Consider the following 24,453-nt stretch of genomic DNA (forward strand, 5'->3'; position numbering starts at 1 on the left):
TCGCTTGGGGCCTGGGTCCGCTGTCTCCCGGTCCCCTTCAGTTCTGGATCCGGAGGCATCTTCTCGGCTTCAGCATGTACAGACTTGCCGCACTGTTACCAGAAGGCCCGGGCGGGCTGCTTGTCAGCCGTCCTCATCTTCAGCTATGGGTCACCCCATTCGCGTACTTCCTTTCTCACATTCTCTTTCTCATTGGACGGTCGAGGGAACCCGTTCATTCATAGGCCGACCTACGGAAATGCACTTCTGAACATGACATAAAGGCCACCTCACTAGTCTCCTGCTCAGAATCCCTGTCTCGTATATCCCACAAACTGGCAGGGCTCTCCGTATATATCTCTATTGACAGATATCGCTTCCGGAAACCTTTTGTTGACTCCCAGACAAGTTCAAGGCCATTACGGTGACATGGAAGTTAGAGACAATATAAACTTTAGTCTATATCACATAGACACTCAGCAGCTTGTTCCGTATGAGACATTAAACTACTTTGCCTCGAACCTCATCTGAATCCCCACACACTAATCTCTCTTAGATCTCTCACACACTAAAACCCCACAGCCAATGGGATTGGTGCTTTCCAGCTCTCAGATACCATCACTTACTCCTTATATGCTCCCCCGGGGGATTAGTGTTTCCGGGGGAAATATGTGTGTACAGGATTATTAATGTGGCAGAGTTTCTGTACTCACCATAGGATGCTAAGACAGTGAGCAGTCCAGCTGATTAACCAGTGGAGTGGTTTATTGAAGGAATAATGAGTACTGCCGTACTCACTGTTGTACACACTGGTTGAGCTTGAGCGGAGCGGGGTGTCATAACAGCTTGCCAGTCGGTGAGTGTATGTAGCTTGCAGGTAGTGGTGCAGGATGCTGGAAGACAGTTGGTAACAGCATGTAATCGCAGGTCTCACCGGAGCTCAGTGGAAGACGGATGTTTCTCACTGTGGTGCTTTAATACAGTGATAGATGGCGCCACATCTGTGCAGTACGTAGGTGTGCGGCCATCTGGGTACAGGGAAGGAAGACTCCTTGGAGTTACATTATGGAGTCTGCGCAGTAGCCAGTACACTTTCAAGGATTTAAATCATCTTAACTATGAGGAGCAGTCTACTAAACAGTGCGCTAAAAGGGGCATGCCAGAGTGGGATATATGCAGAATACCTGGTAAACCCCTCCTGCGGGAACTATTTCGGGCTTAATGGAAAGCCTAGCCTTGGAACCCTAAAATACTAACTAGAAATGATCTACAGTAAGTGTGATGTTAGTGTATTAATATTTGTAGACACTCCCTTACTAATAGGTGTAAGCCTGAATCTTTAGTGATGGTCCCTGGGACCAGGGGGATGCTGGGAAGTGGGTGGTCCAGTGTGCAGTGTGCTTGGAGTTGGTGATGGAATAAACAGCACAGCAGTGAACTCACATGTCTCTGTGTCCTGATGACTGGATTTACAAACATATGAACAAAACATGGTGTCAGTAGAAGTTTAACTTGTACTGCTAGCACTCTCAGAGTGTGAAAGAATCTTGCAGAAGTCTGTGGCTAGGATACTCTGTGTCTGCAAAGCCTGCCGTGTGCTCCTATCTTCAAACAGTGAGTAACCATGGATAAACTAGCTCCTCCAACCGGCATGCTGATGTCTGGTAACTTGTCTGAAAACTGGAAAAGATTTAAGCAAAGGTTTAATATATATCTTGCTGCATGTGGAGCTGATTCAGAGACTGACAAAACGAAGGCATCCATTTTCCTCCATGTGATAGGAGAGGATGTGCAGGACATTTATAATAGTTTTCAGTTTGATGAGGGGCAGAATATGGTGCTATCTTCTATAATGCAAAAGTTTGAAGATTACTTTGTGCCAAGGAAAAATGTGACATGTGAAAGATATAAGTTTTTCACATGTGATCAGAAGTCTGTAGATGGATTTGATCAGTATGTTACAGAGCTGCAATCACTCAGTAAAACCTGTGAGTTTGGTGATTTAAAGGATTCACTGATTAGAGATCGTATTGTCTGTGGAATACCTGATAATGGACTCAGAGAGAGATTGCTGAGAGAGCAAGACCTAACAATAGAAAAGGCAGTGACTATGTGTAGATCTGCAGAAATAACTAGATTTCAAGCCAAAAAGTTACACAAGGAAGTTGATGCTGATGTGCATGTAGTGCAGAAAACAGAGCCATGCAAACCTCCATTCTCAAGAATGAAGCAGTCTAATCCACAGTCTAATAAAGAAATGTGTAGTAGATGTGGAAATGCTCACAATCCTAAAATGTGCCCTGCTTATGGTAAAACCTGCATGAAATGTGGTAGACTTAATCATTTTGCCAAATGCTGTCAAATTAAAAGTAAAACAACCAGAGTGCATGCTGTTAAACAAACAGATGAATACTTTGTGGATTGCATTGAACTTTGCAGTGCAGATAAGAAAGAATGGATTGTCCCTTTAACTGTGAATGAGATTGTCATTCCCCTTAAGCTTGATACTGGTGCGCAGGTGAATTTAATATCATTTGAAGACTATAAGACTTTTAGAGTAAAACCTAAAATTCACCCAGCCAAAGTGAAAGTTACAGGGTACACTGGGGAGGAAATTCCTGTGAAAGGTACATGCTTAGTGACACTGAAATATAAGGGACAACAGTTTAAAACATCTCTACTGATTGTGGATAAAAATGTGCAACCGATTCTAGGATTAAGTTCCTGTGAGAAACTAAGCTTGCTAAAGAAAGTTTTTATGGTGACATCACAAGTAGAAGATGACTGCAAATCGATGTTTACAGAATACAGAGACTTGTTTGAAGGTCTAGGTTGTTTGCCTGGAGAGCATAAAATAAATATAGACACGTAAGTTTCTTCAGTGATACACCCCTGTAGAAAAGTGCCGTTTGCGCTGAGAGAAAAACTGAAACATGAGTTAAATCACATGGAAGCCTTGGGTGTGATACAGAAAGTTGATGAGCCTCCTGAATGGGTAAGCTCCTTAGTAATTGTTGAAAAGAAAAATGGACAACTCAGAATATGTCTAGACCCCAGAGATTTAAACAAAGCTATTAAACGAGAACATTTCAAACTACCAACCAGAGATGAAATCATGTCGCAATTTGCAGGAGCAAAATGGTTCAGTAAATTGGACGCATCTTCAGGATTCTGGCAAATGAAGCTAGATGAGGCCAGCTCAAAGTTTTGTACATTTAATACACCAGAAGGTCGATACAGATTTCTTCGACTACCATATGGAATATTGTCTGCTCCAGAAGTATATTACAAAAAGATACACATGATTTTTGAACATATTCCAGGTGTTGAAACAATGATGGATTACATTATTGTCTGGGGATCTACAAAGGAAGAACATGATTCTAGATTGAGACAAGTAATGGAACTTGTCAAGAAAGTAAATATAAAGCTAAACAAGGACAAATGTGAATTTGGCGTGAATACACTTACCTTTATGGGCGACGTGGTCTCAGATCAAGGTGTAAAACCAGACCCAAGGAAAATATCAGCCATAGTGAACATGGAACGTCCTAACAACAAAGACGACGTCAGAAGATTCCTAGGAATGATTACTTACTTAGGAAAGTTTATTTCTCAACTCTCTGAACGAACAGCCTCTCTTAGATGATTGTTGGACACAGATAACGAGTGGATGTGGTCACATGAACAAGAAGAAAGTTGGCAAAACTTGAAACAGATCATTACAGAGCAACCAGTGCTAAAATTCTTTGATCCTGTGAAAAGAATAAGAATATCAGCAGATGCTTCGCAATTTGGCCTAGGCTCAGTGCTGTTACAAGAACATGAGGATACATGGCAACCAGTAATCTATGCATCAAGAGCACTGACAAGTGCTGAAACAAGGTATGCTCAGATAGAAAAAGAACTTCTAGCGATCACATATGCATGTGAGCGATTTCATCAGTTTGTGTATGGTCAAACATTTACAGTGGAAACTGACCACAAGCCATTGGTAGCTATCATGACTAAATCATTACATGACTGTCCCATGAGAATTCAACGAATGCTTATCAGACTACAGAAATATGAGGTACACTTGCTGTACTGTCCCGGCAAATACATGTACATTGCTGATACACTTTCTCGTGCTGTGGACAAAAGTGAAGGTTCCAAAAGTCTGACGGATGAAGAGATAGAAGCCTATGTTAATTTGATTGTAGCTTCTCTACCAGTGTCTCTTGCAAGACAAAAACAGATTAGGAAAGAAACTGAGACAGATGACACAATGAAAGTGTTGAAAGATATCATTCTGAAAGGTTGGCCAGCAGAAAAACATGCATGCCTGCTGTCTATCCATGATTATTGGATGTACCGCAGCGACCTTACAGTTGTCAGTGGTATTATTTACAAAGGCAATAGGTTTGTCATACCTGTACGACTAAGAAAAACTATGCTGTGCAAGATACATGAAGGCCACTTAGGAGAAGAAAAATGTAAGTGGAGACCGCGTGAAGTTATGTATTGGCCAAGAATGAACCAAGACATAGCACAGACTACAGCTACATGTGAATTATGTCTTACATATAGACCGAAACAACAAGTCGAGCCACTGAGTCCTCACGCAGTGCCAGAGAGACCGTACCAGAGAGATGGCGCAGATTTGCTTGATTGTAATGGGAAAACGTACATTGTCGTGACTGATTATTACTCTAACTACCCTGAGGTGAAGACACTACATACAACTACTAGTAAAGCCGTAATCAATTGCATGAAGTCAATCTTTGCAAGGCATGGTGTTCCTATGGAAGTGTTCACCGACAATGGTCCTCAGTTTTCCAATGCTGAATTTAGACAATTTGCTGATGAGTGGGAATTTGTCCATACTACGTCAAGTCCCCACTATCCACGCTCAAATGGGTTGGTGGAAAGTTCAGTAAAAACTGTAAAGAGTCTCATGAAAAAAGCTCAAGAAGGTAAAGAAGATTTCTACAAAAGTCTTTTAATCTACCGCAGTACACCTTTACAGAGTGGACTTTCTCCTGCACAAATGCTGATGGGAAGGAGGATTAGAGCAAATCTCCCGATACATGATGAACTGCTTAATACACATAACTCAGTGTTGGTCAGACTGAGTAAGGAACGTCAACAGGCGAAACAGAAACTGTTCCATGACAGGCGAGCAAAAAGCTTATCTGATCTAAAATCGGGTGACCAAGTCCGTCTCAGAGATCACGAGAAAGGTATTTGGGTGCAGAAAGGTATTGTGCAAGCACAAGTCGCACCAAGATCTTATACTATACGTACAGAGCGTGGAATGGAAGTAAGAAGAAATCGGGTGGATTTAAGATCTCAACCTAACCATAATGAAGACAACATGACTGAAGAATACCCTTCATCTGACATGTATGATGATCCTCATAATGGTGAACAAACCACAATTATAGAAAGGTCCAACATGGTAGATGAAACACAGACTGTGTATGAAAGACCCAAAAGGGAAATACGCAGACCTGAGAGACTCATTGAAACGTGTTAGATGATGTTCTTAATATGACGTTGTTAATTGTTGCATTGAAGCGTACAGGGCTTATCTTTAAAGAAAAGAGGATGTGATGTTAGTGTATTAATATTTGTAGACACTCCCTTACTAATAGGTGTAAGCCTGAATCTTTATTGATGGTCCCTGGAACCAGGGGGATGCTGGGAAGTGGGTGGTCCAGTGGGCAGTGTGCCTGGAGTTGGATGGAATAAACAGCACAGCAGTGAACTCACATGTCTCTGTGTCCTGATGACTGGATTTACAAACATATGAACAAAACAGTAAGTACCTGATAAGTCTGGGCTGTCCAGAGTCACCACCTTTTCATATTCCGGACATATATTTCCAGACAGGGGGAGAGACAAAGGGTATAGCCAAAACCACAGTATGGATACAACCACTTTTTTCCTCAGATTTCAGTCTCCATGTGTCCCTTTATAAGCTATCTGCTCCACATGCCCCTTTATATGCCTCAGAACCTCCTCATCCCCTTTATATGTTCCAGAACCTCATCATGTCCCTTTATATGACCCTCCTCCAGGGGTCAGTAACTTTTTTGAGTAAGATCACGGATGAACTTGGGTGCTTGATTTGTTTCTACAGAAACTACACCATGATTAGCTCTACTGCCAATCAGTGCGTAGTCATGACTACAGGGAGTCCTAACAGCATTGTAGGCTCTGAGCAATGCAATACACTGGGTCCCCTACCCACCCATTCACAGGAACCAGTCCTGCACCGTCTCTCCACATGCTTCCTTACAGTGAATGGCTGTCAGCACTCTGATTGGTGGATAGCTCCGGCCATACACCACTCCGCATGCTGACAGCCTTTCACTGTCTGGCTGCAGGCTGAGAAGCAGGTAGATGCTGCCTCACCGCTCTGATTGCGTGACCACCACCTGCCCTGCTCGGAGGCCCTTGGAATTGTGGGACCCTGGGCAGCTGCCCATTGTGCCTCTACGTTAAGATGGCCCTGCCTGTCCCTTCCTTTATAAATGGGCCCTGTTCTTTGCATGTCTACTCTAATGGTCGGCCAAGCATCTGTGGTGGATGGCCACTCCCCCTTTGATGGCTCACCACACCCTTTAGCTTAGGCCCCTACCACCGCATTCCCTGGTGGGCCCTTTATGCCCCAGTCTGACACTGAACACAGAACTCAGGAGATCTCCTTCCACTCTCCCCCTAGAGGTCACTCAGCTTTCAGCTACTATAGACATGTTAACATGTCCCAGTAAACTTGAGGTGCCTGTCCAGCAGTGACTTGAGCTCTCACATCTTGAGGAGGAGCAGCAGGGTCCCTTTGTCTTCGCTGGTCCACCTCCAGCTGCCTCTTCCTCCTCAATCCCCACAGTCCGGACCCCACCACAGCTCCCCGACTGTACTAGATAAATCAAATGACAAGTAGAATCTAATTGGTTGCTATGGTCAACTCTCCCCCCCAAGACTGGAGTTCATAATACATGGAATATTACAGGTGAAGGATGTGCGAGATATATCCACACTCCAGAACACTTCTGCGACCTGTGATATCAAAAGCTCCAACCATTCCCCAGCTCAGGCAAAAAAGGGATCTAAAAGGAACAGCTTAGAGCAGAGGTTCTCAAACGCGGTCCTCAAGGCACCCCAATGATCCAGGTTTTAAGAATATTCATGGCTCGGCAAAGATGGTTAAATCAAACTGACTGAGGTGTTAATTAAGTCACCTGTGGCCAAGCATGGATAAACTTAAAACCTGGACCGTTGGGGTGACTTGAGGACCACGTTTTGGAACCTCTGGCTTAGAGAGAGACAGTCTTATAGCAGAAGTCTAACTTTTATGAATGTTCCTCATTAATCAAATATCTCCCCCCTCCCTAACAATGCTAGAGACTGTATGTACCTGGAACCAATTATGGTCAAAAGAGTTGGTCGTCCTTTCAGAAAAGTCTATTGTATTCTTTAGAAGAAATGGGCATACTAAGAAAAGAGAGGCCTTGGTGTGCCATTCCTGGGGTCCCACTAATGCAGAGGAGAAGCTCAGTGGTGCTCCTGGAAGTGAATGAATGTAGACGGTGGCGCCCGCACATCTTACCGAGGCTCTGCAGCGACACAATAACTCGTACCTCTTACAGTCCTGGAGAACGCGTCCTAAGCAGTAAATGGGTTCAAGTGTGTCCATAAGGGCTCTTAGCCGCTTGTAGAGCAAGTATCTCCGGAGCCTATCAAGGAACTCTGAGAGGCCTCTCCACAACTGTTATGCAGTGGATTTCATTTACGACAATGTTTGAACTGACACAGAACAGAAAAGCCGTTCTGATCAATATTTATTAAATCGGAGCATAGGCGAATATCAACCAGGAGGTTGTAGGCAATAGCTCGGGGGCCCGGGCAATTAGGGGGTCCAGTTCTTTTCTGTATTTAAACTCACAGATGAAAGCGTGACCTTACCAAAATGTAAAGTGAACTTAAAGTGAGGGGCTAACCCATTATGCTTCCAGGGGCTATGTTCCTGCTCTTTATTGCAACCATTTGGATTGTAAGGCTTTCTGCTGGGTGTATTAATAAATGATCTACTGTGTATATTAAAGAATGATGAGGCTTTTAGTGAGCGAATGAGGAAAGGATTCGCAGCCTGAACACCTCCAGGGCCCGCTGAACTGTAGTATTAATTCACCAGGGAAAATGAATCAGGGGTCTGCCTAGCCATTCCGCTGCCCGCGACGGCAAATTCCAGTATATTCCATCTTTCTCATTTATTATACAAACTACTGGAAACATTTATATGAATTGTGTGTAATTCCAATCGTGTTCCAATTTTCAAGCAGTATCAGATCCACCAACATGCAAAAACCTATATATTGTGGCAGGGACAGTATAGCTCTACATGGAGTTTTTGTGGAATAGCAGGATGTCCCAGGTTTAGCAGAGCAGCAGCAGGACTGAGGGTCCAGCCCAGGGTTTGCCTCAATCAGTTGTCAGCCAGAAGCTCGGCTAATTAATTAACAGCACCTGTAATCTACCTTTTTGTATGTGTTCAGTGCACAGAGACTTTGCTCCTGACGGCGGTTAGTGCCCAGGCAATAGGTGGGAGTGTGGGGTTACGTTAGGAGCCATTTGGAACATGTATTGTTTGTAACTACACACATTTGGACTGTTATCTTCTGTGTTGAGAACTGCCTGCAAACCTGACCTACAATTCCTGCATATGAAGCTGTATCTTGCCTGTGGTGGAAATAAAAGTGTGTTGGATCTTACCCTGTCTATTCAATTTCTGTCACAGTATAACTATTCACTGCTGACATGGGGCCTAATTCAGAGCTCATTGTTGATGTGCGAGAAAACGCACATCTACAATCAAAATCTCTGACATGCAGAGAGACGCCCAGCACAGGGCTAGTCCACCCCGCATACCAGGCCCTATTTCCCCCCTCCCCCGCAGAGGTGCGAAAGCATCGCACAGCGGTGATGCTTTCTCACCCGGCGAGTAGCACCCTGCCTACACAGCCTACATGCAGAGGCAGACGGCTACCTGCCATGTTTTTTGGTCACAGCGGCTGCATGTGACGTCACACAGCCGTTGTGAACCGCCTCAGCAACAGTACAGACATGCCTGCGTTGTTCGGACCGTGCCCCTTAAACGGAGCGGCAACGCCCGTTCCCGCCCCCTTCAGGTCTTAAACTGCGTTCTGCAGAGAACGCAGTTTAGGAACTTGCACATGTGCGTACCGGTGTACGCACATGCGCAGATGAGCAAAAATCGCTACCTAGCAATTTTTGTTCATCAGCAACGGGGTCTGAATTAGACCCATAGACTAACAAATTACAGTACAACTAGCAAGACCTCCGCGGACCCAACTGGCTGGACTTTTAGCGTTTCGCCAGAAACCAGGGATGTGCAGATGCAGGCTCTCCAACTACTGCAGTAAAAAAAAAAAAACTAAAAAATTAAAAATGTATTTAATATATATAAAAACACACCAAACAGAACCATATTGTATAGCAAACATTTTTTACTTAAATTACTAACGCTTAATTTTTTTTCAGAATTAAATGGGAAAACATACTTTTGTTAGAATAACACATTTCCTTTCCTTGCCTCCGTTCTGATAACACCGTGCTCGGATGGTAGTAACAGAAAAGGCATGGCGGCAATACGTGATAAATAGTAGCCCCATACGGAGAAAGCCAGCATTGGTGCAATTACTATCGCTAGTACGGCCATACTGTATCTATAATGGGTGTCGGATATGCGGTCCACATAGCGCATACCCTGCACCCATAGCATTTACTTACATCTCCACCTACGCCACACAAAATCACTGGGAAAATGACGCTAGTGCCATTTTCCTGGAGACCTGGGCACACACACAGTAGAGAAATCACCAGGAAAATGGCGCTGGTCTACACATGCACAGTACTATCTATTGCTATGTACTGAGATAGGACGAATTGAAAACAAGTCTTTGATAACTAGGCCCCGTGGACTCCATAAAAGCCATTTGTCTTACCCATGTGAATTTATCTTCAGGCACTTGTTCATCACTGAAGTGCTAGAGAGAACAAGGACATAGGATCCCAGACAGTCACATGAGAAGTGAAAGAAACCGTCTTGTATTTCACTGACACACATAAGTACATGGGTCCTCGGGGCCATGGCAGGTCACTGACACATATATGAGCGTGGGTCCCCGGGGCCATGGCATGTCACTGACACATATATGTGCGTGGGTCCCCTGGGTCAGGGCAGGTCACTGACACACATATGAGCGTGGGCCCCCTGGGTCAGGGCAGGTCACTGACACACATATGAGCGTAGGTCCCTAGGTCAGGGCAGGTCACTGACACACATATGAGCGTGGGTCCCCGGGGCCATGGCAGGTCACTGACACATATGAGCGTGGGTCCCCGGGGTCAGGGCAAGTCACTGACACACATATGAGCGTGGGTCCCCGGGGTCAGGGCAGGTCACTGACACACATATGAGCGTGGGTCTCCAGGGTCAGGGCAGGTCACTGACACACATGAGCGTGGGTCCCCAGGGTCAGGGCAGGTCCCTGACACACATATGACCGTGGGTCCCCTGGGTCAGGGCAGGTCACAGAAGCTACAGTCTAGAGACTACTGTCTGGTGGGAGGTGGTAGCTCTAGGACCACACATCTTGATTTATAGGCTTTGTAATGAATACATAAGACTTTTGTAGGTATTGTTGAGCCACTAGATTAGTGTTTCTGGGATATCTGCAAGCAGAGACATATAAATAAACAAGGTTCATTACAACTGTGCATCTAAATAACCTGAAAATGAGCCTTCGATCCATAAAGCGTACGGTGCAAGCAGCCATTTTATAGGGAGAATACAGCCCATTCATTTAGCAGGAGCTACTCCAGAATCTAAAATCTAAACTACAATACTGAGTTTGGCTGACAAGAAATCCTTAGTCACTTAGGTATAGAACAATAACACTCGTTAGCCCACTTTATGGAACAGGCCCTGAATGTTGTTTGCACTGGTAAATAAGATATTTGTGTACACAGGAACGTTTCTGGAATGAGCCGCTTAGATGGTGAGGGTGAACGTTCATGTTATCCAGGATGTTCCCCGTTTACAGGGTGGAAACAGGGAGCAGGTTGGGGAAAGAGAAGTCTGCGAGCGCCTCAACCTTTCAGAGACTGTGATTCCAAGTGCACGCGTCTTTTAGTAATTACTGTGCTGTGTACGGTGGGCGTTAATGATAATACCATACAGACAATATGATAACACTCACCTACCCTCTTGTCAGGAAATGGGTGTATGGCGTATCCTGGCAAACAAGGCTTTGGGCCTACTTCACGCCTCTCGTCTGTGTGCCTTGTCTGGGTGACGCTGTCCCCTGTATTACACTGTGGATTGTATATTGTGCTTGTGTTGCACTAGCTAGGGTATTACACAACACCTATTGCCAACTTATAGCTGATAGGGACAATGGCTGACACAGAACTGTTAGTATAGGAGTAGGGGTTAACATAGAGGTATCGGGTTAGTAAGTATAGGGGTAGATGTTAGTATAGGGGTAGGGGTTAGAATAAAGGTATGGGGTTAGTAAGTATAGGGGTAGATGTTAGTATAGTGGTAGGGATTAGCATAGAGGTATGGGTTAGTAAGTATAGGGGTAGATGTTAGTATAGGGGTAGATGTTAGTATAGGGGTAGGGGTTAGCATAGAGGTATGGGATTAGTAAGTATAGGGGTATATGTTAGTATATGGGTAGGGGTTAGTACAGGGGTAAAGGTTAGCATATAGGTATGGGGTTAGTAAGTATAAAGGTAGGGATTAGCATAGAAGTATAGGGGTAGGGGTTAGTAAGTATACGGGTAGGGGTTAGTAAGTATAGGGGTAGATGTTAGTATAGGGGTAGGGGTTAGTATAGGGGTAAAGGTTAGCATAGAGGTATGGGGTTAGTAAGTATAGGGGTAGATGTTAGTATAGGGGTAGATGTTAGTATAGGGGTAGGGGTTAGCATAGAGGTATGGGATTAGTAAGTATAGGGGTAGATGTTAGTATATGGGTAGGGGTTAGTATAGGGGTAAAGGTTAGCATAGAGGTATGGGGTTAGTAAGTATAAAGGTAGGGATTAGCATAGAAGTATAGGGGTAGGGGTTAGTAAGTATACGGGTAGGGGTTAGTAAGTATAGGGGTAGATGTTAGCATAGAGGTATGGGGTTAGTAAGTATAGGGGTAGATGTTAGTATATGGGTAGGGGTTAGTACAGGGGTTGGGGTTAGCATAGAGGTATGGGGTTAGTAAGTATAAAGGTAGGGATTAGCATAGAAGTATAGGGGTAGGGGTCAGTAAGTATACGGGTAGGGGTTAGTAAATATAGGGGTAGGGGTTAGTAGAAAAGTAGGGGTTAGTAGAAAAGTAGGGGTAAGGTTCGTTGGCAGTAGTTAGTCAGGTTCTGTGTGAGGGGCTCTGTTGTGTACTCAGAGGTGGAGACAGTCAAGCAGTGAGTAGCCATGTTTGATGCATAACATGGTAAGTATTGCCACCTTCTGCTATTATCAGTGCCATAAGTAGACATTTTGCAAGAAACAGCATCGCCTCCCCCCCCCCCCCCCCCCCCAATATAAAACAGGGACAATGCGTGCGCCAAAGTATAAGGGCTTGGCTTCAGGGGGAAAGGATGTGGCCACATAGCTCCCTTTTACACAGTACGGCTAGAGTCCCCTATTACACATTAGGCAGGTAGAGTCCTCCTTTTACACAGTATGGCACGTAGCGTCCCCCTTTTACACAGTAAAGCAGGTAGAGTCCCCCTTTTACACAGTATGGCAGAGTCCCCTTTTTAGATACATTAGGCAGCAGAGTCAGGGAGAGAGGGTGCTGGTGTGTGTGTGTGTGTGTGTGTGTGTGTGTGTGTGTGTGTGTGTGTGTGTGTGTGTCTCTTTGTTTGTTTGTTTTATCACCTGTACAGACGCTCTGCCATCCAGCTGCAGCGGCTCTCACGGGCGTCATTACCACTGACAGCGCCGGCTCACTTACGGGACCTGTACCGCTCCCTCTCCATTGCAGGTGTGCACGGGCGGAATTAGCAGCTGCAGCAGCGGCTCACATCCAGGAGCTGACGCCTGCTGTAGCACTCACTCTCCCTCTCCATCACAGAGGCGGCGGTGGCGGCTCTCACAGGCAGCATTACCGCACGAGGCTGTGTCATACCAAATGCCGCCTGCTCCCCGGACATTACAGAGGCGACGGCGGTGGGACACAGGCGCCGGTGGTAAGCGGAACTTCCACTACTACCTCACGAAATATAACAGCCGTACGTGGGGGTGTGCTGCCAGATGGTGCGCCTCCACTGCAGATGCGCTGTGGGTAAGGCACCATCAGCGCACACCTAATTACGGCCCTGGGTATTGTCCTGTGTACCCCCCTAGCCAACTAGGTACCATACCATGTTATGTGTATAGGGGCTGTCAGTAAGAAATTCTGTCTGATCATGTGAGTGCTGAACAGGCAGAAACGGTTGTATGCGGCGCCTATGATGGTTCCCAGGTTCCCCGGTTAGAGGTGTGGAGCGATATTTGGTCACCCTACAACTTTCCTTCTAGCGTCATATGAGCCGTGTTCCAGATGAGACCTCCAGAAGATGCTGTGACAGACTGTGACAGCCCTTATCTATAGGCTTACCATACTGTTCCTTCATACCGGGACGCTCATGATGAATTACACAGGTTCTGCGGCTGATTAAAACCAGGTGACATACAGGCTTGATGTTAGCGGCCCCAGAACCTGTGTAATTCATGAGTGTCCCGGTATAAAGGGATAGTACGGTAAGCTTATTCACGTACACAGGGCGTGCCTACAACCTGTATATCAGCACATAATAGTTTATTGAACATGACATTGTCGTTTGTGACCCATTCACCAAAGTAACTCCGAGCACGCTCTATTGTTAATAAGCCATACCTGCCTACTCTCCCGTATGCCCAACAAAGTGGGCAGGTCTCCCAAGTGGCTCGCCGCAGCCGCCCTATTCTCTAGCAAAATGGGCAGATGATGGCAGTAACCGCAGCACTGTATAACGGGGCGTGCCCCTCAGTGACATGATCGCGGAATCACACCCCCCTACCATCCACTTGGCTGCGCCATGTCGCCCTGCACCACTGACCCGGCTGCCCCTTGCCGAAAAGTCAGCATCTGCATACCAAGGGCCTGATCCAGAAATGTATGCAGTGCCAATATTTACAGAGTCGGGCGATTATCGGCCAATTGCACAAGCATGACGGTCGCACTGCGCACGCGTCAAGGTAACGTAACAAAGTAGCTCACAGTGAGGAGTTGTTAACAAAGTGAGTGACAGGAATGGGCCGTTTGTGTGAGGTAATGGGGCGTTGCGGCAAAAACGCAAGATGTGTCACAACCGTCTTCAGGGCGTGCCTACAAATGCGATCCGTGACGCAGAAAACATGGCGCCAGCATCTCAGTTCCAGCGGCCATTCTGCGCAACTTAGTGTTAGAGAGGTGGTCGATCATCGTGGGTGGTGTGACTGTTGCTGCATATTTGTGCGCAGTTGCTTAAATCTGTGAAGTCGCCGGGGGCCATTTAGCAATTGCAGCTGTGAATGTATCAGCGTAATCTCTGAATCAGGCCATAAACCATGAGAAAACATCTCTGTGTATTGCAGCCCTGGGGCACCAGGTGGGGCGCGCCTCTGTAATATATGTTATCCAGGTGTTAGCACATCTCAGGAAACCCAAACCCAGCGCTGTACTGGCGACCACACACAGGGCGCTCGCTGTGTTCTCACTGGATGGGCCGTAAATATCAGGTTCATTTGTAGCGCGTCCAACATGTACAGGCACAGCGTACCTGATAGTCATCCACGGATTACGAGATCAAGGTCCGCTCCAACTGCACAAACCTGTATGTTTGGTTCAGGGCTCAGTTTCAGTGTTCTGGTGGGAAAATCAGCGTATTCATGGCGCCACAGCGTACCGAGCTGTCACAGCCGCACTACTGTGCTGTTCTCACCCCCCGGGGGCCACCTCCGGCCCTGTGTGTACATCAGGAGTACATTTGTTTTGCAGATTCTGTGCATGTTGCACAATGCTTACAACATTTGATGAGCGCCAGGTCTCCCTGGTGGTGTAACCTGCGCCGTGCGTGGCGAGCTCAGACGCTGCTCAGAAGAGAGGGGGTCTGGGGGCTGAGAGCACACGTTAATGATGACACAAGATGCAGTTTGGGGGCCAAGTAATGATGCAATTCCCCATGTGTTTGTTTCATTACATACAGCCTGCCAGCGCTGACATAAGGCAGAATTATCTCCTCTTACAGGACAATGGGAAAGGAGAGAGAAATCAGTGAGGGCCTCACAGGGCCTCGGACTTATGCTGCAGATGTTTCGGAGCTGATGGTGGGCAGGAGAGTAGGCCCTGTCCCCCGTCTGTCCGCTGCACTACAATACACTGCTGAACGAGGTGTAAACACGATGCCCCCATCAGAGGGTGTGCCAGTATGGCTGTCTCGTTATTACCATGTGACACGTTCGCTGTTCTCCCTGCGCCAAACTCACTTCCCAGGTGGTGGTTAGCTGTAGCTTCTCAGTAGAGTCGCATTACATGTAATATGTTATTATATGTAATAATGAAATACAACACATGATGCAGCTGTACTTCAGAAGCTTCCCGACACGCTCATGTGTATTGGAACTGCAAGCGTCCGGACCACTGACATACTGCGGGGCCAGGTGCACTAAATGTACTAAAGGGGGGTCGCAGGGGCATTCCTCCGCCGCAGCTACTCCTGCGTGATGGCCCAGGCCCCCGGTTGGGCCCCCAGACATGCCTGGGCCCCGGAAATCCATACCCTCACCCTCTTTCGGCACCCCTGCAGCCAGGATAGGCCGGGATCCTGCAGAAGCGTCCCATAACAGGATTTAAGGCTCGTTGCCTATGATAAATAGAAACTCTTGTTTTACATGTGATGGATATATTTAGCAAACCTAAATACTTGTAATAATAATAAGTATATTTCCCTTTGACTTATCTCTAGATGTACTGATAAGCCATTATAACCTGTGTGGTGGTCAGCATCGCTGTCTCGCTGGGTGGGGTCTGAGATTCAATTCCATCCCAAGATGGACCCTCCCATGGGACTACAATTTATTGCTAGGTTACATAGCTTCAGATCTAGGGCCCAATACGGATTCCACACACGATTCCACCTGCTTCCTGCGATCCGAAGTGCCACATATTGGCGAACGCCTACAAGTATTCAGAGTAGGGCGCATCCAAATGTGCTGCTGCGATCAGATCTGAATTAGGCCCTTGATCGTTTGCTCGTAAGATGCGTATGTAAAATGCAATATACAGTATGCGCAGTTTGCAACAGAAAAAAAAAATAATTAGATTGTAAGCTCCACTGGGCCAGGTATTCCTGAATGAACCTCTCTGTACAGCTCTACGGAATAGAAGCACGCGGTATAAATAAAGGATCATTGTGCTATGGATAGGTGTGTTGCAGCCGGCACACGCTAATGTCATTAATGTATAGAGGCAACCGGGAACGGATTAGGCGCTTGCGCAAGAGATGAGCGATTGCACAAGACGCATCAACCCAAGAGGCGGCAGTGACACCGTGACATTAATGCACCAATGTGTTCTACACGTCTGTAGCGCTCGGCTCCTGGTCTCAGACATAACAACATGTACAGCAGAGTATTCATGGAAAGGTCACAAACAACAATGAGATAAGTAACGTACAGTTGCAGCCTTTATCCACTCGATAAGAAGCCGTCCTTCAACTCACCAGACGGGACTGTTAGTAGGAACTGAAACGGCTAAACCGGACATTAATGTGCATCAGACAGTTGTGGCTGAACGGACCCTTTCTTGTTCTGTAGATGTGAGAAGGAAAAGGAAAATTTACAGTCATAATAAAAATAATGCCAACATTATGAAGGGCATCTTATAAAGCCTGCTAGCTGCTCAGTACAAAGGCTCTGCCTGTTATATTACATTCAGTGGCAGAAATAGGAGAGATTTGCACGTTTCACAAAGATTAATATCATTTTTTTTTTCTCTATAACATTCAACCCCTGCTTGCATGGATCCGATGCACACCCCTCAGCTTTTGCTAAGGCTTATTCAGGATGATATAAGCCATGCTACATCCACACACACACACCACACCCCTCCCCCTATTACATGACTCTTTTGCGCAATCTCGCCCAGGTTCCAGCAAAGACCGCTACCATCGTCATTTTATGACTTATTTTGTGTCTTCGGTCATTGGCACGATATGTGTTGGCCCGTGATTCAGTTTCGAGATTACCGCCATTGTAAATTAGGGGCGGGGCTACAATGATGCGATTTGGCGTTTTGTCAGCCTCTCAGTCCAGGAAGTGGGCAGCGCCGGGAGGCTTGAACACTCTTCCCGGCGGCCAGGATTGCCACCCGAGATTCAGGACATTCCGGGAGAGTAGGAAAGTCTGCTTAATACGTGATGAAACATCTCCTTAAGGCACAATGAAGTATCAGCGCTATATAAGAAAGGTAGAAAGCAGGAGACATATCTGAAGATGGCGTTTATGGGGGAGCCTGGCCAGTTGGACTGACCTCTTCTCAGTGCCCATTGCAATAATATCACTTTGCACGTGTGCGGCCTGCAGGTCACGTACCCTCAGCAGGTGCCGTGAAGACGGATATGCTCCACGTTGCACGATGCGAGCCAGCTGCACTGTGACGGCAGTTTTCGGAAGATTTGTCCCAGCACAGGAAAAATTATCAATTATTGCTAAAGAGGAGTGTGATTGTGAGGACAGTCGCACAACATTGTAACAAAATTAATGCGGCCGAATGATGTTTGTCGATACTCCTAAGGGTCCTATACATCACTAATGGGCCTGATCCACATGTGGAAACATAATAAAATCAGGTGGGGCTCCTGCCCCCCCACCCCCCTTCCCCCACCCCACCCCCAGAGCTGGCCTCCACAGCTCACATTCCCCCACACATCTTCAGATGGTGTTATTCCTGGAGCCCCGCTCCTTCATTTTGGCAGAATGTCCAGGTTGCACCCCCTCTATCCCCGTGTCCCCTGCGGGCTTCTGCATGCGTGAACTCATGGTCACTGGGCAGGAGCGGCAGTGGTAATTATCACTGCTAATAGGCCCCTACATGAGACAGATACATGGAATAATAGCTGAGTGTAGTGTGATTAGTGCATCAGGCATCCAATGACTGTTTTATTTTTGTGGAACAGCAACACCCAGCATTCTTTTTTCCGGGCATTCTGCTCCTTGTAGTTCCACAACAGTTGTCGATGGCCTGAGTTTGTTCTACGCGTAGGATTATGCCGGGTAACAATAATACGGTTCTGTAACATGATACAGCCTGAGGTCCTATGGAGTAGAACCATTTCGTAGTTCTGAGGCTCACCATGTTTAATAATGTAACGCAGGCAGATAGAAGAGAGAGAATGTTTGCAGACCCACTGTAGTTATATTGTTATATTAATAAGCCACATCAAAGAACCAGGAGGCGGCAGCCTTCACCCAAACGCCATATATATTTATATAGTTCTTTCAGTTCAGTATTATTAATACATTTTTTATTAAGCGCTGTTGTTACGCACTAGTCTCAAGCTGTGCTGATTGGACACTGACTTCTACAGGCTGGCCATACCACCATACTGCAATACCGCCATACCGCCATACCCCTTACAGTGACTGCTGATATGCGGGACAGTACTGTTCTTCCCAGCAAGCTCTTCATATCCAAGTCTCAAAAAAGTTTTGCTATGGGGCAGAGAAATGCCCAGTAATTCTCAGGGGCACTGAGAGTACATAAACATACAAGCAAGACAAGAAGACAGTCACTTACAGTTCAAGACAATATAGGACAAGTACAGGGTATATATACACATAGCTGCGTCAGCAGACGACACTGTAATAAGTGTCAGGGAGGCAGAAAACCACGGGATTTGGTGCCGTCAAAGGGAGCATTGAAAAGAAAATAGGTTAAGTAAGACAGGGAAAAGGACAGGAGGGAAGAGGGCCCTGCTTGTGAGAACTGACATTCTAAAGGGGAGGGGCAGATGAGGGGAGGGGCAGACAGACGGGGGACACAGATGAGGTAGAAAGCGAGCGTGGGCCACAGGGGGCTTAGGATAAGAGATGGGTGGGTTTGGGGAAGAAGTGGGTCTTGAGAGTCCAATTGAAGTTTTGTAGAGAGGTGGAGAGTCTGAGGGGGAGAGGTAGAGAATTCCAGAGACAGGGAGCAGCACAGGAGAAATCTTGGAGGTAGAAGTGGGAGGAAGTAATCATTTGGGAGGAGAGGTGGCATGTATTTGCGGAGCGAAGTGGACGGGCGGGAGTGTAAAGGGAGATAAGGTCAGAGATGTAAATGGGAGAGGAGTGGGTGAGGGCTTTGTAAGTGAGCGTGGGTAGCTTGTAATGGATTATGAAAGGGAAGCAAAGCCATTGTAAGAGAGGAGAGGTGGATTTAGTGCGTGTGGTGAGGAAGATGAGCCGCATACCTCCCAACTTTTGATGCAGGACCTGCCGCATCAGAGATGCGGCCGAAGAGGGGGGTGTTGCCTCGTGAGGAGTGGGTGTGGCATTAGGTGGAGGGGTGGGGCCTAGTTCTGCGACCCCCATTTACGTAATTTTGATGGGGTGCCCAGGGTTCCCTGAATAGCTGGGCAGCCACCGGCTAGCCCTCCCGGTGCTGATAGATGCTGTGCGCATGGCATCTATTCAGTGATCACCGGCTGTTTTGCAGAGCAGAGCAGCGATGATCACTAGCTCTCCCAATCTGCCCCCCTGCCCGTGGGACACTGCGACCCGCGGAGGGGACAGCGGGACAGTCCCGCTGTGTTTGGGACAGTTAGGAGGTATGGTAGTCAGGCAGGCCACACAGGAGATTGCAGTAGTCCAGTCTGGAGATGATCAGTGAGTGGATGAGGGTCTTAGTGGCATCCTGGGTGAGAAAGGGTCTGATCCTGGAAATATTTTTGAGATGAAAGTGGCAGGTTTGTGAGAGGTGCGGAATGTGTGGTGTGAAGGAGAGGGAGGAGTCAAGGATTACTCCAAGACAGCACACTTGGGGGCTAGAGAAGACAGTAGTGCCATCAATAAATAATGTGAGTGTGGGAGGTGAGGTTATGCGGCGGCGGGGGTGGAGTCATGGGAGGAGACAGAGAAGGAACGGTCAGAGAGGTCGGAGGAGAGCCAGGATTGCACTGAAGAGCTTGCAATTTATGTTGGAGAATTTATTTATTTATTACCAGTTATTTATATAGCGCACACATATTCCGCAGCGCTGTACAGAGAATATTCAGCCATTCACATCAGTCCCTGCCCCAGTGGAGCTTACAATCTATATTCCCTATCACATGTACACACAGACACATTCACGGTAGGGTTAATTTTTGTTGGGATCCAAATAACCTACCAGTATATTTTTGGATTGTGGGAGGAAACCGGAGCAGCCGGAGGAAACCCACGCAAGTCCGGGGAGAATATACAAACTCCACACAGTAAGGGCCATGGTGGGAATTGAACCCATGACCTCAGTGCTGTGAGGCAGTAATGCTAACCACTACACCATCCGTATGGTAACATGTACAGTATACTGTATGTGCCATGAGTGTATGACCCTTACAAAAGACCTACATGTACTCCAGACAATGGGATAAGTGAGACAGTAAAATAAGGAGTACATCTGAGAGGTCTTAATAGCCCCTTTCCTTAGATATTTACTGGAACTGCGTCTTCGCTATAGTTGTATTTCAAATTAGTTGCTGCTTGTAAAAAGTTAGGTCAATAATCCAATTAAAAGCAGAACAAAGCCAATCCAAGCAGAAGTACAGTACAAACGATGTTGCCATACTGTGTATATTATACTGTATATATATATTAGTATCCGGAAACAGTGTAATGCACTCACGTTCCATTGCAGCTGCTGTGGGGCTATTCCAGGTAGATGACTGAAGATGAATATGAATCAGGCTATATAGGCTGTATATAACGCTATGTGTAAGTACAGCACTTCTTGATAGAAAAAGACAGTTTTATTAGGAACACATTAATCAGGTGTTCCGGCGTTACAGCTATATGTACAGTATGTCTTTGTCAAGACATCTACCAACAACGAAAACTCCATGAGAAGTGAACACCTTACACGGCTTCCTGAGAACAATACACAGCCAGTAGTCAGAGTCATTATCTGGAGTAACCTCACCTGAGAACCTCGGCAATCACATACACTGCTGCAGCAGCTTCTCCCTGCTACTGACCATTCTCTGCAATTGCTGGCTTACCATCTACATTAGGAAATACTGCAAACCTGCTCATGCTATTAACCCTTTTGCTGCAAAAACTATTCATTTAAATTATGCAGCATATCTGTCCCTGTTTTCCACTTGTATACTTGTATACTTGGCTTACCATACTATCCCTTTAAACTGGGACACTCATGAACAGGGCCGTAACTACTAGGTGTGAGCAGATGGTGCTTCACCACAGTGTAGGTGCGCTGCGGGCACACCATCCACATCCAACACGAGTGGCTGGCAGATGCCGCGCTCCCTGCTATAATATATAATAGTAGCGTTGTGCCGGACACATCGCTGCTGATACATTATAGCCGGCAGCACTGGGCAGTCTCTGTCTGTGTTGCCGTGTGCTCCGCCCCGCTCCCCCCTCTCCTGGACTCCAGCAGCAGCACAAGTCAGCGCAGCGCACAGACAGGCAGCGCAGGCCGGGGGCGTGCCTCCTCGTGGCAGGGAGCCGCACAGGGGATGCCGGGAATTTTAACAGACTGGCGGCAGCAACTGCGCCGGGTCTGTACCGCCGTCACCCGCATAGGGAGATCCCCTGCCACAGCCATGACCGCCTGCACTCCCAGAAAGAGGACGGTGACTGAGTGCTCACTGCCTGCCTAATGTGTTAAAAAGGGGGACTGTGCTTGCAGTAATGTGTAAAAGGGGACTCTACCTGCATAATGTGTAAAAAGGGGGACTCTGCTGCTGTAATGTGTAAAAAAGGGGGACTCTGCCTGCCTAATGTGTAAAAAAAGGGGGACTGTGCTTGCAGTAATGTGTAAAAGGGGACTCTACCTGCATAATGTATAAAAAGGGGGACTCTGCTGCTGTAATGTGTAAAAAAGGGGAACTCTGCCTGCCTAATGTGTAAAAAAAGGGGGACTCTGCCTGCCCTTATGTGTAAAAGGGGACTCTATGTATTGTATATATAATGGCTACATAGTCTATATACAGTGACTATATATTGCATATATAATGGGTACATATTGTTTATACAGTGCCTACATATTGTATATACAGTTGCTATATATTGTATATATAATAGCTACATATTGTATACACCGTGGCTACAAATTGTATATACAGTGGCTATATATTGTATACATAATGGCTATATATTGTATATACAGTGACTACTTATCGTATATATATATATATATATATATATATATAATGGCTATATATTGTATATCTCATGGATATATATTATATATACAGCGACTACATACTTTTTATATATATATATATATATATATAATGGCTATATATTGTATATACAGTGACTACATATTGTATACACAGTGACTACATACTGTATATATAATGGCTGTATATTGTATGTGTAATGTCTATATATTGTATATACTGTATAGTAGCTAGATTACATACGTAAACCCGCTGGGCGGGATGGTGACTGTCAGTATCCCGGCAGCTGCATCACGCCCGGCAGAATGGCGGCAGTGGGGCAGGCAGTACGAGTCCCCTTGCGTATAGGGTGTCGTGGACACCCAAGAGCGTAAATAGCCCCTGTGTGCCGGTATTCCGGCTGGCGGGATTCCAGCGTCGACATCCTGCCCGCCAGGATCCCAACAACGGGAAAATTGAACGGATCCCTAGTAGCTATATACTGTGTATATAATGGCTGTACATTGTATACATAATGACTATATATTGTATATACAGGGACTATATACTGCACACAGGTAGCAGTGTGGAAGGCGCTCACTTCTCATGCAGCTGTGTGTGAGATATTGTTGGTCGCTATCTTGATAAAGGCCATAAATACAGTATGACCAAACGTCATCCGCCTGAATACTGTGTTACTAGTATACAGCACTAATAATCCTGTGTTCTTCTACCAAGACTGATGAGTGCAAGGTTTTATATATATATATATATATATATATATATATATATAGTTACAGAAAGAAGATCCCATGGTTGTAGCCACAGCCCGCAGTCAGGTAGTCAGGTACTGCCCCCGGCATCCGGTGTAACAATAGAAGGAAGGACCCCACAGTCTCTCTCAGCACTATATATACATGTGTACTTGGTGACAGGCTGAGGCAGCTATAGGGAGTAAGAGGGAGTGTCACCAGCAGCTCTCTATAGCTCACAGCCATGGATTTATGTGCCTGCACATTTCTGCTTAGTGTACACCTAACTCTGAGGTCAGTGCAGAGCCAGACCTAGGCACAGGCAAACAAGGCAAATGCCTAGGGGCACAAGCAGGTTCTGCTGATTAAAATGATATGCAGCATGCCTATATTCTGTGTGTGACTGCGGCGCTATCTGCATACGAAATGCATTACTAATGTGCGGCATATGTGTAAGGGACATTGGGGGTCATTCCGAGTTGTTCGCTCTGTATTTTTTTTTTCGCAACGGAGCGATTAGTCGCTAATGCGCATGCGCAATGTCCGCAGTGCGACTGCGCCAAGTAAATTTGCTATGCAGTTAGGAATTTTACTCACGGCATTACGTGGTTTTTTCTTCGTTCTGGTGATCGGAGTGTGATTGACAGGAAGTGGGTGTTTCTGGGCGGAAACTGGCCGTTTTATGGGAGTGTGCGAAAAAACGCTACTGTTTCTGGGAAAAACGCTGGAGAAACGGGGGAGTGTCTGGGCGAACGCTGGGTGTGTTTGTATCGTCAAACCAGGAACGACAAGCACTGAACTGATCGCAGATGCCGAGTAAGTTTGAAGCTACTCAGAAACTGCTAAGAAGTGTCTATTCACAATTCTGCTAATCTTTAGTTCGTAATTTTGATAAGCTAAGATTCACTCCCAGTAGGCGGCGGCTTAGCGTGTGCAAAGCTGCTAAAAGCAGCTTGCGAGCGAACAACTCGGAATGACCCCCATTATGTGTATAAGGGCATTGATAATGTGTATCATATGTGTAACGGGCATTACTGTATGGTATTATGTGTAGTATGTGTATAAAGGCATTACTGATGTGTGGCATTATGTATATAAGGTGTACTACTTTGTGGCGTAACGTATAGAAAGGGCACTACTGTGTGGTCTAATGTGAATAAAGAGCAATATGGTGTGGTGTAATGTGAATAAGGGGCACTACTGTGAGGAGTAACGTTATACTACTGTGTGATGTAACATGAATAAGAGACACTATTGCATGATATAATGTGAATAAAGTTGCAGTACTG

At 46.2% G+C, this 24,453-nt stretch overlaps 1 protein-coding gene across 1 annotated transcript in view; it reads right to left on the reverse strand.

The window, feature by feature from the left end:
- Positions 1–24,453, reverse strand: part of TNFAIP8L2 (TNF alpha induced protein 8 like 2) — a 416,345-nt gene that overhangs the window by 331,597 nt on the left and 60,295 nt on the right. The window contains exon 2 of the mRNA XM_063946986.1: positions 16,770–16,857. The gene's annotated coding sequence lies outside the window, so the exon portion shown is untranslated. The remainder of the gene's footprint in view (positions 1–16,769; positions 16,858–24,453) is intronic.

The sequence above is a fragment of the Pseudophryne corroboree genome, chromosome 12 (genome assembly GCF_028390025.1).
Source record: "Pseudophryne corroboree isolate aPseCor3 chromosome 12, aPseCor3.hap2, whole genome shotgun sequence".
Lineage (NCBI taxonomy): Eukaryota > Metazoa > Chordata > Amphibia > Anura > Myobatrachidae > Pseudophryne > Pseudophryne corroboree.